Genomic DNA, 17,572 nt, shown 5'->3' with positions numbered 1-17,572 from the left:
TAAGTCCCATTTACTATCATTGTTAAAAGAATAGACATAATAGCCTGCTAAAAGTACAGATCTGTCACATTTCCCCAATGCAGTCACATACCATGGGAGCATCAAGTCTAATATATTAAATACAAAATATTGAAATGAATGGGGACCCACCTGAAATTGGTTCGCAACCCACCTAGTGGGTACAGACCTACCAACTGAGAAACACTGCTCTAGTGGATACTAAAAACATAGTCTCTTAGGTGAGATTATCACAACTCATCAATATTTATCCAACAGGTGTGAATAGTCATTAGATTTCAGACTCTGACATATCTGACACATCTTATCTGACAAAATGCAGGTGATCACCAATCCTCACAACACACACATGGGCCTGCCAACTACCCACAAAATTTCAGGCATTCCACTATAACATACATATATTTTCTTATTTAATTTTCTCCTTTGACATAGCAAATGACTATGTCCCTGTGGGAATCAATTTTGGGGCAAAATCAATGCAAGGAAACAAGAGGGGTGGGAGAACCAAGGGTTGCAAAACCCAGATGGAGGGAAAAATCATGGATAAACCAAGGCAAGAGGAAAGAACAGTGGTAAGGTGAGCAGCCACCTTTGGCAAGCATAAAGACGCTGCACTGAAAAGATAAGAGGAAGCAGTCAATTATATTAGTAAAGGGAAGACAGAATGGGGGCACAAAGAAAAATGGACACTAAGGAAGGAAGGAAGGTAGACAGACACTAAAGAAGGGAGGAAGGAAGGAAAGTAGACACTAAGGAAGGGAGATAGACACTAAGGAAGGAAGGAAGGAAGGCAGACAGACACTAAGGAAGGCAGACAGACACTAAGGAAGGCAGGAAGGAAGGTAGACAGACACTAAGGAAGGAAGGTAGACAGACACTAAGGAAGGCAGGCAGGCAGGTAGACAGATACTAAGGAAGGTAGACAGACACTAAGGAAGGCAGGCAGGCAGGAAGTTAGACAGACACTAAGGAAGGCAGGCAGGCAGGCAGGCAGACAGACACTAAGGAAGGCAGGCAGGCAGGCAGGTAGACAGACACTAAGGAAGGAAGGCAGGCAGGAAGGTAGACAGACACTAAGGAAGGCAGGCAGGCAGGCAGGCAGGCAGGCAGACACTAAGGCAGGCAGGCAGGCAGGCAGAGACACTAAGGAAGGCAGGAAGGAAGGTAGACAGACACTAAGGAAGGCAGGCAGGCAGGCAGAGACACTAAGGAAGGCAGGAAGGAAGGTAGACAGACACTAAGGAAGGCAGGCAGGCAGGCAGGTAGACAGACACTAAGGAAGGCAGGCAGGCAGGCAGGTAGACAGACACTAAGGAAGGCAGGAAGGAAGGCAGGTAGACAGACACTAAGGAAGGCAGGAAGGAAGGAAGGCAGGCAGGCAGACAGACACTAAGGCAGGCAGGCAGGCAGGAAGGTAGACAGACACTAAGGAAGGCAGGAAGGAAGGCAGGTAGACAGACACTAAGGAAGGTAGACAGACACTAAGGTAGACAGACACTAAGGAAGGCAGGCAGGCAGGCAGACAGACACTAAGGAAGGCAGGCAGGCAGGCAGGTAGACAGACACTAAGGCAGACAGGCAGGTAGACAGACACTAAGGAAGGCAGGCAGGCAGGCAGGCAGGTAGACAGACACTAAGGAAGGCAGGCAGGCAGGCAGGCAGGTAGACAGACACTAAGGAAGGCAGGCAGGTAGACAGACACTAAGGAAGGAAGGAAAATAGACACTAAGGAAGGCAGGCAGGCTCATAGGCTTCTAGAGGTGTGTGGGTTACTATTTCTTTCATGGTAGGCAATTATGGCGGGTATCTACACTAGTGTGCAGAATTAAAGGGTCAGTATGGAGAGACCTCAACGACCCACACATGCGAGGGTGGGCAAACTGCTGACTCGGGGTGGGCAATGCCCAACCTGCCCCCTCTACCTATGGCTCTGCATACGCACATACATATATACATGCGTGTGTGTGGTATGTCTGTCTGTCTTTACTCTCACTCACACACACACAGAGCAGCCCAGGCAGAGCTCGACCTTCCGCAGCCGCGCAGCCAACGGGAGAAGAGCCGCGTCCTCCACGGCCCCTGCGAGGGAGCAGCACGCGAAGGCTCCACCGAAGCTGGGCGGGGCCGTGGCTGCCGAGCACTCCTCCCGCAGCGAGCTGCACAGAGACGCGAGGGGGTTTCGGGCGGGCACCTCCCGGAGGCGCGCAAGCCCTGAGAGAGAGACTCACCCGCGGGGTTGGCGCGGCCCCGCAGGGCCCCCGCCGGCTGGCAGCGCCTCTTCCGCGGCGCCCTCGCTCTGCCTCCCCTCGCCCCACCGCCGTCACTCCGGCCTGAAAGCAGAGGCGACCCGCTGGCCGACACCGGCACACGCCCCCTCCGCGCGGCCCCGCCCCCGCTAATCCCTCTCACGCGCAGGAGCCCAACCGCAGAGCTGCGCGCGCCCCTTCCGCCAACTGCAAGCGGAAGGACCTGCAGGCCGCAGGCTGCGGGGCGCCGCACAAAATGGCCGTGCCTGCACAGAGCCTCGCGCCACAGTCCTTCCCACACTTTCCTGGGAGTAAGCCCCGTTTGCCATAATGGGGCCTGGTTCTGAGTAGACAGGCATGGGCTCTGGCCACAGTCCTACCCACACTTTCCTTGGAGTAAACCCCATTGGCAATAATGGGATTTCTTGTGTACACAGGCATAGGATTGGGCTTTAAGTCCCACTGGGGATTACTTCTGAATAGGTTGACATGTGTAAGACTGTCCCATTATTTCTCTGTAAATATACATGGGGTCAGGCTGCTCATCCCATTTAGAACTCAGTGAAACCTAACATCCTCTCTAAGCAGCACCCACTGACTCTTAGTCCTATTGTGACTTTACTTGAGAAGTAAATCACCAGGGAGGCCAGTGGTCCTGAAAACTAGTTCTGTGGATGTGTGCATCCAAGCTGTATGCGTGTTTACTAAGTTCTGTGAGCTGGAACTGCAGCGATGGCTGGAGTCTTGCAGCACAACCCTAAGCATGGGACTGACTGCCATGGTAGCATATGTAAGATTGCAGCTTTGGACTACATCAGTGCTTCCAAAACTTTAGGACCCACTTTAAAAAAATGACAATCACAACCCACTAAACAAAAAAGATCTAGAAAGAAATATTTAAGCATTTTTGCCCAACCCTGTATATATGCAATAGGAATCAAATGTGTACACTTGTGGGCTGGCAGAATTAATAATAATCAGGGTCCTGTGCTCCCAAGGTGCTAGAGACCTTACAGTTTGTGTAGACATTTGCTAGACTTTCCATAGAAATGGAGTTCAAGGATTGTTTCCCTCAAACCTTTACAGTAATTCCAGAGTACCCAGAAGGCTGAACTGGGAAGCAAGATATGAAGTTATGACTTACAGGCCGAAACTGGGTTCACTTTTCACGGTTCACTAAGCACTGGCTTGCGACCCACTGGTGGGTCCTGAGCCACAGTTTGGGAAACACTGGACTAAATTCCAAGTAAACGAAGTATATCGGGTGGCCAAACTGTGACTCTTGGGCCACATGCAGCTCTTTGGCATACAATGTGAGGCAAAAAGGAGCTCAGCCAACAATATAAAAGGTACTGCAAATGAGAAATTTTCAAGCTTTATAAGGATGTGTTTCATCCTTTAAGATCATATGCTGCAGTCACAGCTTGGGTGATTTTGGTGTGTGACAACTTGATCCAAAACATTTGCCCTAATGATGCATCTGACTGTGAAGCTGTTCACAGCAGGAGAGAGATCTTGGGGTGATGGTGGACAGGTCGATGAAAGTGTCAACCCAATGTGCGGCAGCAGTGAAGAAGGCCAATTCTATGCTTGGGATCAGGAAGGGTATTGAGAACATTAGGAAGGGTATTGAGAACAAAACGGCTAATATTATAATGCAAATCGATGTACAAATCGATAATGCAAATAATGTACAAATCGATGGTAAGGCCACACCTGGAGTATTGTGTCCAGTTCTGGTCGCTGCATCTCAAAAAAGACATAGTGGAAATGGAAAAGGTGCAAAAGAGCGACTAAGATGATTACAGGGCTGGGGCACCTTCCTTATGAGGAAAGGCTACGGCATTTGGGCCTCTTCAGCCTAGAAAAGAGATGCCTGAGGGGGGACATGATTGAGACATACAAAATTATGCAGGGGATGGACAGAGTAGATAGAGAGATGCTCTTTACACTCTCACATAACACCAGAACCAGGGGACATCCACTAAATTTGAGTGTTGGGTGGGTTAGGACAGACAAAAGAAAATATTTCTTTACTCAGTGTGTGGTCGGTCTGTGGAATTCCTTGCCACAGGATGTGGTGCTGACATCTAGCCTAGACGCCTTTAAAGGGGGATTGGACAAGTTTCTGGAGGAAAAATCCATTACGGGGTACAAGCCATGATGTGTATGTGCAACCTCCTGATTCTAGAAATGGGTTATGTCAGAATGCCAGATGCAAGGGAGGGCACCAGAATGAGGTCTCTTGTTATCTGGTGTGCTCCCTGGGGCATTTGGTGGGCCGCTGTGAGATACAGGAAGCTGGACTAGATGGGCCTATGGCCTGATCCAGTGGGGCTGTTCTTATGTTGTAACACTGCAGTGGTGCCCGCATCACACCTGTGTTTTGATATTACCTTGGCAGAGCTTTAATTATACCTTTTTTCTGGGTCCTGTTATTGTACCAGAACTCCCAGGGTCTGATCTGAAGGAAAAGCTATCTTTGCCTAGGCGAAGCAAAGGGAAATGCTGGGAAATGCCTGAACAGGAAATCTGGAAATCCCATCAGCACTGATTGGAACTTGGAAAGGCAAAAAGGCAGTACAAAATCTATAAAGCAGTATGAATTTCCCCAAAAGCATGCAGTCTCCGCTGGGAGCCTCCAAGGTTTTTTCTTTGGACCAGGTTTTAGACTAGCACCCATGTCTGTTTTGCTAACTGTACTGCACCTCTGCAAACTATTCCTTCTCTAGGTTGTGAGTGCAAAGCTAGGCAATCTCAAGTCAAGCAATCTCATATGTTCCCTTCTCACCTTCTGTGGCATACATGATGAGATTAGAAATATTTCCAGCAGAATAGCAAACTGTAGCTTGCTGTTCATTGTGCAAGCCACAGGTTGTATGGTTTGGACACAAGCTACAGTTTGCCTGCAAACCAAAATCAGAAACCCTGGTTTGATTCTGATCCTGGTTTGTGGGAAAATGATCATTTGCACAAGCCATAATTTGCTGGATCTCGACACAACAGCAAATCATAGTTTGCTGCTTAACCAGGATTACCTCCTCCTCAAGCACAAAGGAGGAGGCAGATCATGATCCTAAGTCTCAAATCTGCCTCAGATTGCTAACTGTTTTAGCTTTAGATCTGAACAATATCAATCATTGTACAATCCTGTGCTTTCTACTCAGAACACAGTTCTCTGCACACAAAGAAATTGAACCCAGTAGGACTTACTCCTAGGAACCTGTGTATAGGATTGCAGCCCTGCTCATACACAGCACAAAATGCTAGGCTCAGCCTCACCCTTTGCTGAGCTCATTTGAAAAACATTCTAGGTAACAGCACACACTGAGTAAATATCAACTGACAGACCACTATTAGCAAGCAAAAATGTATACAATTGTTATTAAATAGTGATTACAATAGCCCTTGTCTCAAAGAATCCTCCCCACATTCAGTAAATGCAGGGAGGGGAAGGACCACACCTGCTAGCTGTGCCCTCTTGTGCTGACGTGGCCAATTGTTCTGGCTTCATGTGATGGGAGGATTCACTCCTGTGGAGTGCACGGGCACCATCCCTTTCTTGTGAAAACCAAATGTGCTGGCTAGGGCCAGCAGTTACATCTGTATCAGGTGTGCGGCCAGAAGTATAGTCCCCTTCCTGCATTTATCAAACATGGGGAGCATTTCTTGAAGAGTACTACTAGGTTAGCAAAGCAAGTTTTAGTCCTGGTCCTGCATTTTTAAAGACATCTTTTAGACATCTGAAGTTTTTCCAGATAACCCGAGGTCTCTGCATCAACTCCTTGTTTTCTAAGACAAACATTGCCAGGGTTTGCCAGTAGCACTCCTAAGCCTTGTGCATTACCTTGAGCAAATCAGATGGAGACTAGTTTTTGTCCACCTCTGCATACCAGGGTTAAGAAGTCATAATCCTACAGTTGCACAGAGGTCTGTTTGTCTCAGGGAGAAAGAGATGAAGGCCACCGAGTCTCTGAATGTATGAATCAGCCCCTAGATTTATTGCAAACAGATCAGAAGCTTAAATATAATTTTGTGGGGTTATCCCTGAATAAACTAGTGTGTGACAGAGCCCTGGATGATACTACTCAGAAGGAATTATTGCATATATAAGGATTCCTGCTTTTCAGGGTTAGGGAACTGGCAGCCTAGGAGACTTTGGATTCATCCATGTGTGAGCAAGTAGGAGCTTAACTAAATTTCACCCCTTGGACAGGTGCAGAAGCCCTTAACACTCCCCCCCCTTTCAGCGAGACCAGAAACAGTGAGGATCTACCAGCATTCTCCTCCTACACATACAAACTACGTAGAAATAGAAGAGAAAGTCACTAGACTTCAACCCTTGCCGAGTTGAAAATATAGTAAGCAGTTGTTGAGCAGGGGTATATACCAATTGACTAGGATTACTGAAAACCCATTCACTTGATAGGATAGCATTTATTTACATCGTTTAGACATCACATTACTCTAGGCTATGGTTGCTTTGCATAATTTCAGACACCACAGTGCCAAAGCATTCCTCCTTATAAAGTTTTGTTTTGGCAACCCCAAACCAGCTCTTTTCTGATATTTCCAACCATTCAAACAGGCTTACTTTGCTCCAGAAGACAGTGAACGTCCAGTCTGTCTGACACTTATCTTCAGAAACACTTTTGTTCTTCCGGCCTTAGCATACTTCAATGTGTTTCTTATTTACTGAATGCAATGACACCGGACAGAAAACCACTCTGGGAATAGAAAGTACTGTATGAGCTAAAGGGAGAGAATGGAAAGTGAAAGGGGAAAAATGGAGTACTGTACAGAGCCAGAGCTCTCTAGAAAGCTAAAGTGAGACCTCTAGCTGTAGCAACTGTATATTAATGCTTTGCTGATCTACACAGTAATTTAAATCAGCATGCACAATGTCAATATTTGGTTAGTGCATAGCCACATGCAAAGCTGTAGGGCAGCTCTGGCTAAAATTTCATTTATCTGACCAGTGACCAGAAAGACATGATGCAAGACCAGTGTAAATGTATGTGTTGATGGTTGCCGTTAGCATGTATTTGCTAACACAGCATCATTTTCAGACTGTAACATGAGAAGAGGATAGAACATTTCTGATTATTGACTTGAATGCAAGTTCTTCTTTCCCTGTCTCTGGCCTCTTTTACAGGAGGGTGGTTTGAGACAACAATTATTTGGATCCAATAAAAACAAAGCCTGTTTCCTTCCTAGTTGAAAGATGCTTGGAATGTGATCAGATACACTGTTTCCAGAGATTCATTTTTGAAAACAAACTGGTTAAAAGACTTAGGGCGCAATCCTAACCAACTTTCCAACACTGACATAGCTGTGCTAAAGTGGTGTGCACTGCATCCTGCAGTCAAGGGGGCCTCCTCAAGGTAAGGACATGTTTGTTACCTTGGCGGCTGCATTGTGGAAAGTCAGTGTTGGAAAGTTGGTTAGGACTGCGCCCCTACTACGTATATTTTCTTACAGGCAGTATCATATGCTCCTTTAAAAAAAATGAAATCACTTGTATACTCCTTATTTGGTTTTTTGGGTGCAAGTGCTTACACATGTTCATATGTTAAAGATGAATTTCACATAGTTTTCAACAGGGAATTCTCCTTAAAGCAGGAAGTCTGAATTAAGCAAAGCTTCCTTTAAGATCTACAGGAGGAGATCTGGCATGCAGTGGGGAATGGAAAACACACAGCCCTGTAACTACTCAGGATAGCAAGGCAATGATGCTGCAGCACTGCAGCTTCTGTTTAATGCCTGCAATGCTGAATTCAAGACTCATTACCTATGTAACTGACTAATACAAAATAATCACAGACCTCTGTGCCATGGTCCTAATGATATTTGTTAACTCTTTGCAAAGTAGTTTCTGTCTCCCTTGGCATAACACCATCTCCTTATACAGTTATTTCTATATAAGCTGAATTGAGTTACACTGTTCTTAAAACAACTCCCCTGTTACAAATGCACTCATGCCTAATGAATGTTATATATTCACTGTACTATCTGTTACTTCAAAGTCAAATCTGCTGTATCTTTAGTCACTTACCTTGTACTAAAAAGGTGAAGTAATCAAAAATTGACTTGTGTCTAATGTGAACTGTTTGAAGAAAAAAGGTATCATATCTCATGGACAGACATAAGAGGACACAGCTCAGAAGATGTAAACTTGCTTGATTACACACAGGTTTATTGACCTTAGTCTTGTGTCACAAATAAAAGCAGTAAAAACAGGTTCTGACAGTGCTGCTGACATGGGCCTGTTACTTCCTGTAGGGAACGAGACACTCCCAGTCACTACTGATCCCATGTCGGAAAGACAATCCAGAAATAAATTGACTGAAGATGCCAAGACACTAGTTTACAACATGGCTACAAAATGTGCTTTTTAAAAATTTATTCCTAGTATCCTGGACTGAATGACTTATAGAAATTTTTTTAATGGTATGAGGAATTAGATCAAATTAAAGACCCATCCGAAAAGCATTTTCCTACACTCTTGGTTGCATCTTGTCAACAGATACCTTCTAATCTAATCACAGCTCCATTAGTGGACATAGCTCTCTTCAAAGAATAATAAAACACACTATACTGTGTACACAACAGAGCCTATGCCTTTAAGATGGCAATTCTTAAAGGCTGCAGGATGCAAATGGCATGTGAGAACTAGAAAGATATTTTCAGTTTTGAAGCAGATGCCAGTGTGTAGGTATGCCTTTTATGCTCTTTTTAGAGGCCTAAGGAGTCCATAGCCCATTTTTAATTAGAGTGAGAGACTGTCTCAGTTGTTGTGCTTTCCCCCCCCTTTTAAACCAGTCTACGTTTTTACGCACCAAGCTTTTCCAGTTAGTTGTAAACTCGGATTGTTACTTGAAGTTGGCTGGTGGTGGCCCAGTGGTGGGTGTTGCTGTTCTTGCACATCTTGGGTACCCTACCCAATGCAATTTATGCTACAATGTGTAGACATTGATGCAGGAGGCACAACAGAGAGGGGAGGAAGATGGGGGCATGGGTAAAACAAGGGAAGAGTAGTTGCCTTGTTCAATTCATACATTTAGGAGCACTTGTCCCCTACAGTAGTGATCTATAGGTGTTTCTGAGATTACCTCCCAAAACAAATATGCAGCAAAGGAAAAACGGCAAGTTTATTTAAGGGAGCAGAAGACCTTTGGGCTGCTGGGAGAAGCTAGAAGAACAAAGGTCACAGGGTTGACCATAGACAGATAAGGGGAAAGGAAGGTCAAGGCATGGAGAGCTCTAAGGACTCTGACATTCTTCCTTCCCATCCCAGATACAGTCTTCCTGAGAAAAGAAAATAATATAGTCAACCATGTTGATTCCATAGCTTGGCCTGGAACCAGCCAGGGCTATTCTACACAAACTGCAAAGTCACATGGTACACCTGTTTCTGGATTATACCACAACTATGTGTACATGTAAGCATCTTATCTGCGCATGGGCAGAGACACTGAACACTTCCATAATAAAGAAAATTCTGCACCTAGAAAAGGCAGGGAGAAGCCTAGACTAGCATTTGTCTCACAAGCTATCAAACTGGGATGCTGATCTTGGAACTAGTCTCTCTCCTCCTTGAGACTTGGTTATTGATCACTGTCTCCCACAGACCATTCTTACACATTGCTGGCCAACCAATCCGACACTTCTAGTGAGTCAACAATACATATCCTCTACCCAATTCTTAAGTAGCTTCCTACTACCCAAGGTTGTAACACTCCTCAAGGACAAGGCAACTGTTCCCAGTTTAGTTCTTATGTATCCTACAATCTTAGGGGTCATCATACTCCATAAGAATGCAGGGCACAGCTCCTAGGTAAACAAGCCAAATATTGGGTACAAGCTCTCCACCTTATTAGCCAAACAACATGCTAACAGATGAGTGTGCAAGCCCTTCGGGTAACTGATCACAGTATGCCAACATCCCTTCTATACAGTCAGTCCTTCAGCCAAAGTGTGGCTCAAGTCCTAAGGGCTACTTCTCCAAGCCATTGCAAGCTCTGAGCTAACCCCCCAACTCCAGGAACTCAAGTCTCTAGTTCACTGCATGTAATAAGCTGAGTGGCCTAGGGCGGACTTAGATGAATCCCAGTTCCTTCATATTCACACAGACACCAATCTATAATAAAATGGTTTGTGTAAACCAGGGGTGGGCAAACTCCAGCCCATGGGCCATTTGCAACACTCAAGGACCTCCAATCTGGACTACAGGGAGCCTCCAGTCTTCAATTAGCATCTGGCCCATTGGAGACTGTTGGAGCCTGCACCGGCCCACGACCGCCTGTCGTGACCACCAGACATGAGCTGCAGGTCGAGTTACAGCAAGGCCTTTTATAGTCTCTATGTGTTTTCTGCTTTTCCCTGGGCATTAACCCCCCTCCCCATGCCTCTGACCAACATATCTCCAGGTGTTTCTGACTACATCTAGCTTAGTCCGTATGTTTTCACTGTGCAAGAGGTGTATGGCAAACACTTCATAGGTCTCATGTGGTTCTACATGCTTGCATTATAGTTCTCATGTGTATTATAAATAAGCTCAGTAAAATTCATTCATTCATATAAGTTCTGCCTCTAATGTATTCATGTACGTATGTAAATTTATTCAAATTTGAAATGTAAATTAATTCTTTTTCCCAGCCCCCCACACAGTGTCAGAGAGATGAATTGGCCCTCCTTCCAAAGTATTTGCACACTACTGGTTTAAACAATTAAGGTTGCATATTACTATGGAAAGTATTAGGTCAGTTGTTCCCAACTGGCAAGTTATGATCCATGCCAGGGAAGCACTTGTCCCTCTCCCTTTAAGGGGCAGAGGGGAGAAGGCAGCAATGCAGCCCATAGGAGCATGCTGCTATTGGAGACAGGAGGGTTTTTGTTAACTTACCAGCAGCTAACACTGAAGTCCTGGGAGGGTCTGGGGAGCCACACCTTTAAACATCTAAAAAAGAAAAAAACAGGCACCTCTAGTTTCATAACAAAACCAGAAGTGCCTTTTTTGGTATTTTTACATGTTTGGAGGCACAGGAAGCTCTGCAGAAGCCTCCTCAGACTCTTAACTCTAGCAGCGACTGCCAATAAGTAAAGAAAAACAACCCCTTCCGTCCGCAGCAGCAGCACAATTCTGGGGGTTGCATGGCTGCCATAGCCCTCCCCTGCACACACTAACAGTTCTCCCAACTTCCTTGTAGGAGTTTGGGAAGCACTGCATTAGGTATTTCAGATAATACAGCACACTAAGTTCCTAAGCTTACTTGACCCAAACACTCACCTGGATCTTTCCTTGACCCAAACACTCACCTGGATCTTTCCAACTTCCAAGCAAAGGATAGCTCATCTACCTGTCATACCATGACTGATATGGACTGACAACAGTCCATGATGGAATGGCACAGAGTATCCATAGCCCTCCCAACTTCAGGGCTTTTTATACCTTAAACTTAGCTCTTAGCCAATCAGAGCCTGGACTCTCCAAATCTTCTGGAGAATAATGCAATCACCTGAGGCTACTGTTGGTCACTCACTCTGACCCCTCCCAACTGGAGAATCACAGCTGCATTCAATTTTCAATTAGCAAATCTTTGAAAACCAGGCTCAGTTATGCCCCCTTATCTTGTTTTTCACCCAGCTGAAGTGAAACCCAGATTTAAAAAAGCTTCTTTCCCACTTCCAACTAGCTGGATTCTCACAGCTGTCACAAAATAACTGCAGGCCTACAAAATGGAGTCAAACCTAAATCAGTGATCTTGACCAGTTTGTCACAATCACAGTAAAGTGAGGCTATATAAGCCTGTGTGGTGGCTTAGGTACTACCGGCATCCTACTAAAACCAGAAGGAAACTAACCACACTGAAATCAAAGTCAGCATTTTGAGTTCCCAGACCACACTATTCTTCAGACTACTTTTAAATAGTAGTGAAGCTGATTGAAGATATTCCCAGATATTTCTTCTCACCCCCACAATGTAATGTTAGAAACTCCTGGAGGTTCTATCAAAATCTCTAGGATTGCCTTTAATAGTCCTCTGAAGAGGGATGCTGATTCCTGAGACAATTCTAGGAGGTTGGCAACCTTAAGAAAAGAACAACACCATGATCATGTGTGAACCACCTACATATAACACCAGGATCTGGCCCCTATGTGCACAGGGAACCTCATCATACCCAACTTACTGCCAAGTGGGCATAATTCCTCACCTGTCAGAGCATGGAACTGCTGCCACTAAAGCTTATTTCAAAAGCTGTCTGGGAGAAGACCCAACTGCCTCTTTGCAAATCATAGCAATACAGAAGTAGACAACATTATAAGAAAAGTGTAGTGCAGAGTCGACTGTTTTCTTACTTCTGCAAGTTGTGTTGCACAACTGTCTTCTGATTCTGTTTTGCTGCAAGTCAGGTGGCAGCATTTGTTGACCCTTGTCAGCCACAGACAGTCCTGAGGGGGGACAGGGGGGCAAAATCCCCAGGCCCTGGGCTTCCAGGGGGCCCAGGCTATGACAAAATAAATTTGGGTACCTCAATCTCAGCCTATGCAGGGCTGCATTTCCACTACAGCTTTAATCCACTTTCAGTGCACTTCTATTACCCCAATGCATTTAGAAAGAGAGGGGGCAATCAGGCCCAATGCCATATATCAGCAGCCCTGGCCACAGGCACATGGCCCAGCTATAGCACCAGCCCTGGAGCAGCCATATTTTCTTGGGCTTTAATAATATGGGATCCCCTAAATAATCCATTAAAAAAAATTCAATAAAAAAAATGCATTAAAAACAATCTGATTCAATAAAATACAGATGTGGAGGCACAATAGAAGCACTGGGAGGGAGATGGCTCCATAGTTAATCACACGCTTTGTACAGGGGGGGGGTAGTAACTGTGGAAACTGCTACAACCCCAGGACAGGAAGAAAATGCCAGACAAGCCTGGATTAAGGGAACTGAAAGCTTACTCCAACCCTGAAACAGTCCATGCATGTGAAAAACAAATGCAATTCTCGAACAAGAGAACATCTGAACCAGAGGGATTTATGTGGAATTCAGGCAGGCTTGCGCTCAGACCCATGCTTGTCAAATCTTGTTTTGCAAGCATAAAACAATGTCAGAAGGAGGGAAAGAGGGAGGAAGGAAACTCAGCCTTTATTATTGCCAGGACAGAATTTGGATAGTAAGACTTCTGTATGACTTTCTTCCCCTCCCCCCCAAAAAGATAAGATACAGGTTACCAGTTCAGAATCAAGGTTCAATTTAAAATCATGATCCATGGAGTGTTTCTCAAACTGTGGTTCAGGACCCACTAGGTAGGTCACAAGCCAATTTCAGGTGGGTCCCCATTCATTTCAATATTTTATTTTTAATCTGTTAGACTTGATGCTATTGTGGTATGTAACTACATTTGGGGAAATGTCACAGATCTGTACTTTTAACAGGTTGCTATGAAGTTGCTTTTAACTATGATAGAAAATGAGACTTTCTCCTGGGTAAGTGTGAGTAGGATTGTAGGCTAGGATTGTTAAAAACTTTCCTGCTTGGTGATGCCACTTCCAGTCATGACATCACTTCTGGTGGGTCCTGATAGATTCTCATTCTAAAAAGTGGGTCCTGGTGCTAAAGGATTGAGAACCACTGGTGTAGAGAGTGTGATGCTAGAACTCAGAGTTACCCAACACAGCTGATCAGCACTAGATTCAAGACAGACAATACTGCACACCAGGGCCGGCCTTGTCATGCACTAACATGAAATGGTCACATGGAGCAGTACCCTTGAAGAGGCACTGAATGGATGAGCCTCTGCCCATCTGTCTGCTACTCTCTCCAGTGTAGCTTGCTGCTGCACTCGCACTGGGGGCTCCAATTGCTTCCTGATTTGTTGAGAGTATGTCAGAAGGGGATTGCAGCAGCAGTCTCCTTCTCTCTCCAGCATTGCTGGAAGAAGAAGTAGGAAAAAAAGCTATTGCTATCAGCACAACTTGTGAAAAAGACACATCTTGAAGAAAATTCAAGATGTGAATGGTGATCTTGTGGTGGCCCCAGAGCCCTTCTCCCCACCTACTTATGAAGCACCAAGTAGGCAGGGAAAGATGATTTGGAGCCTGCACCTTCCATTTATTTACAAGGGGTATGAAGGGAAGTCTCTCTACGATGCTTCTGTTTGCAATGGAGGGAAGCAGGGGATGCTGGGTTCCCTGATTCCCAGCTCCTATTCATTTCAAAAAGGGATGCAGAACAGGGAGGCTTCTCATCACACTCCTCATAAAAAAGGGAAGGGGGAATAGGGGTGTGTGTGTGTGTGCCTGCCTGCTTACCTACTCTCTCCCCTCATTCACAGAGAATGCGTGCACATTCTCAAAGGTGGCATTCATGGTGCGATACAGGCAGCACACACTGCCCCTGCTTCACACCACAATGTGTTACTTATGGAATTCAATATATGATGTGGTGATGGTCAACAGCTTTTAAAAAGCAATAAAACTACATTAAGTTGGTTGTTAGTCACAACTAAATAGTCCTTGTAGGCCTCCCAGAAGCATTTGGCTAGTCACTGCTGAAGCTGAATGCTGGAGAAGAGGCCTTGGATCTGATCTAGCATGGCTCTTTCTGTGGTGACGTATGTTCCGATTTCAGAGTTCATGACTGCATAAGAGCCAATATCTTCTATTATGGCCTTGCGCAGCTCCCTTTTCAATGGGACTTGGGCAGACAAAGTTTCTAATCCTTTGTCCCTACTGCCTTTACTGGGAGGCAATGGCATTTTGAATCGTTGCAGTTAGACATGTGATGTACTTAAGTAGTATAAACAGTCTTGTAGCATCTTAAGATAATGCAATTGCCACATAAACCTTCAGTGACTAAAGTCCACTTAAGATGCAAAAAGTGTTGACCTCCATAGGCAAATACACAAAGGACTTGACAAAGAAAGGTGTAGGAAGGTGGGCTAGAGACTATGGAGTGAAAGAGGTCCAGTCAGAAGACAGGGCCAGACCAAGACCCTCCTAGCACTGGAGGCAGTGGACTAAATACTCTCCCTTTTACCTGGTGAAGCACCTGCCTCTGCTCCTCCTACTCCTGCATTGAAAAAGGGGGGGAATGAAGCAGAAGGTTGGTGGGCATCCCACCACTCTTCATTTCCATCCCCTCTTCCTTTTCCACTGCAGAGAATGGCTGCCCTTGCCAATCGACCACCCCAGCCAGCTTCATAGATGGACTGGCTCCTATCTGTAAGTTTCAGTGCCAATTCACAATGCTTTATTTGTTGGGAGTCCCTGGCTATGCTGAGCTAGTGAGGCAGAAATAATGGTCCTCTATAAGTGCCTACATGGATGAGTTCAGACTTGGGACATGGCCAAGGAATGGGAGATACAGTAGGCAACTATTCTCATGTCAGATTTAATGCATTAGTTAAGTACAATGGCAATTTACATCAGCAGCATTAAAGAAGATTGTAATAGTGTAGCAAGACAAGAAGTCAGCTTTGTTTGGGAAGGCATCGGACCAAGTTTCCTAAAATTCTAGTTTAGCAGTTTCTCACTGGAGTCTCCCTGTGTTATAAAATGGTGGCTTTCAGATCAGTAGTAGAATCTCCTGGGAGATGCTCCCTTACTGGTTTCTGAATAGTATGGTTCGTGTATTCTTCTGAAATGAGTAGCACAGCACCTTCCTGTACATGCATAATACAGAATCATGCCTCCATTGGGAGTAGAAGCATAACCCGTAACCAGGAAAGATGCGAAGAGCCAGACATGAATGCAAAATTGGGGACACTAACTATTCCTAATGCTTTTGTTCTTGGGAAAACAGGCATGGGTTCTTTAATGAAGAAATGGACAGGACCAATTCACAAGAACATCACATGGTTAATTAGTTCCTCATACCACCATTTGAATCACTCCTTTTCTCTAATCCAGTTGTGTTAGTGTGCTACCCAGTCTTGCAGTGACAACCCTCTCTGCTTTGTCCCTCGCACGCCAACCTAATTTTGCTCTCCCAAGCAGCCAGCCTAGTTCATATAGGAAATGCATCATCTGATATAGTCTAGTCAAGGTTACACCAACAGCCCAGTCCTGAGCAGTCCAGCACCAAGAGGAGCAGCAGTGCCAGAACAGCAACAGCTGAATCCTGAGGATGCTGGGCAGCCACCGCCCGCTCCTCGGGGAAGGGGACATTCACCCCCTTCCCCTGGGTAAGGGAGCAGGCCTTGCAATGGGGCTCTTTGAGTCTGAATTGAGAGGCCCCATGTCAGACTGGAAGCAGATTTCTGCCTGCCCTGCCCCGCCCTGCTCCCCCCCTTCCTACTCACCTCTCCACTGCCTGGAGCTTGTCCCTTGCTCCGGGCAGCATGCAATGGGCTGCCGCCTTGTGCTGGTTCAGCACCAACTGGCACGAAGCCAGCATCAGCGCTGACCCAGCACTAAGTGTTACAGTGAGACAACTTTCTGCAGGAACGCATAGGTCCAAGTTGTTTCCTAAAATTTTGGTTGTGAAATTCTTTTGTGAAGCGTCTAGTGGAGAGAATCCAAGAAATGGAACCTCTTCACCAGCCACTTTACAAGAAACCACTCTTCTGTTGCAAGCCTTCCCCATCCTTCTCTTGTGCACTCTGAGCACATGAAAGGCTGGGGGAGAGGGTGGGTAGGGGCTGCCCCCCCCAGCAGCTTGCTGCCTTCCCTCCAACCTGCTGCAAGGGTTCAAACAGCTTCAAATGGCAAGGATTAACTGCTGCAAGATTGGCCCAGATAGATAGAAGCTTAATTCTGTATATAACACTGGTTGCTGTTAGGCCAGAGGTTTCCAGAGTGTCCCAAGCCACGGGGAGTGCAAATTGTGCAACCCCAACATTAAACAGCACGCACCCCTGCTCATTGCAGTGTTGTCAGCTCACAAGCCTCCAAGAGCTTTCCTCTGACCCATCTCTTTCTGCATCTGCGCCTCTCCACTTCCAAAGCTTAACTGCCAGCTGCAGGGGAGGGTGGAGAAGATCGCTGGATATTGCAATAAGTACAAGGACATCTGCAAGAGGGATCTGAAGGCCTTAGGAGTGGACCTCAACAAGTGGGAAACCCTGGCCTTTGAGCGGCCCACTTGGAGGCAGGCTGTGCAGCATGGCCTTTCCTAGTTTGAAGAGACACTTGGCCAATAGTCTGAGGCAAAGAGGCAAAGAAGGAAGGCCCAGGGAGACAGGGAGCCAGGGAGACAGACAAGGGACAGACTGCACTTGCTCCCAGTGTGGAAGGGATTGTCACTCCCGAATTGGCCTTTTCAGCCACACTAGACGCTGTTCCAGAACCACCTTTCA

General features: G+C 45.8%; 1 protein-coding gene across 4 annotated transcripts in view; it reads right to left on the bottom strand.

Moving 5' to 3' along the window:
- Window positions 1-7,008, bottom strand: part of TDRD7 (tudor domain containing 7) — a 45,661-nt gene extending 38,653 nt beyond the window's left edge. For 3 of the 4 annotated variants that reach the window (XM_066614536.1, XM_066614539.1, XM_066614538.1), the window contains exon 1: window positions 2,250-2,370. The gene's annotated coding sequence lies outside the window, so the exon portion shown is untranslated. Of the gene's footprint in view, window positions 1-2,249; window positions 2,371-6,861 lie in introns of those variants that run through there. The other variant, XM_066614537.1, reaches the window with a different exon arrangement.
- Window positions 7,009-17,572: the final 10,564 nt, after the last annotated feature.

This window comes from Tiliqua scincoides, chromosome 2 (genome assembly GCF_035046505.1).
Source record: "Tiliqua scincoides isolate rTilSci1 chromosome 2, rTilSci1.hap2, whole genome shotgun sequence".
NCBI lineage: Eukaryota > Metazoa > Chordata > Lepidosauria > Squamata > Scincidae > Tiliqua > Tiliqua scincoides.
This window is presented reverse-complemented; position numbering and strand designations above follow the sequence as displayed.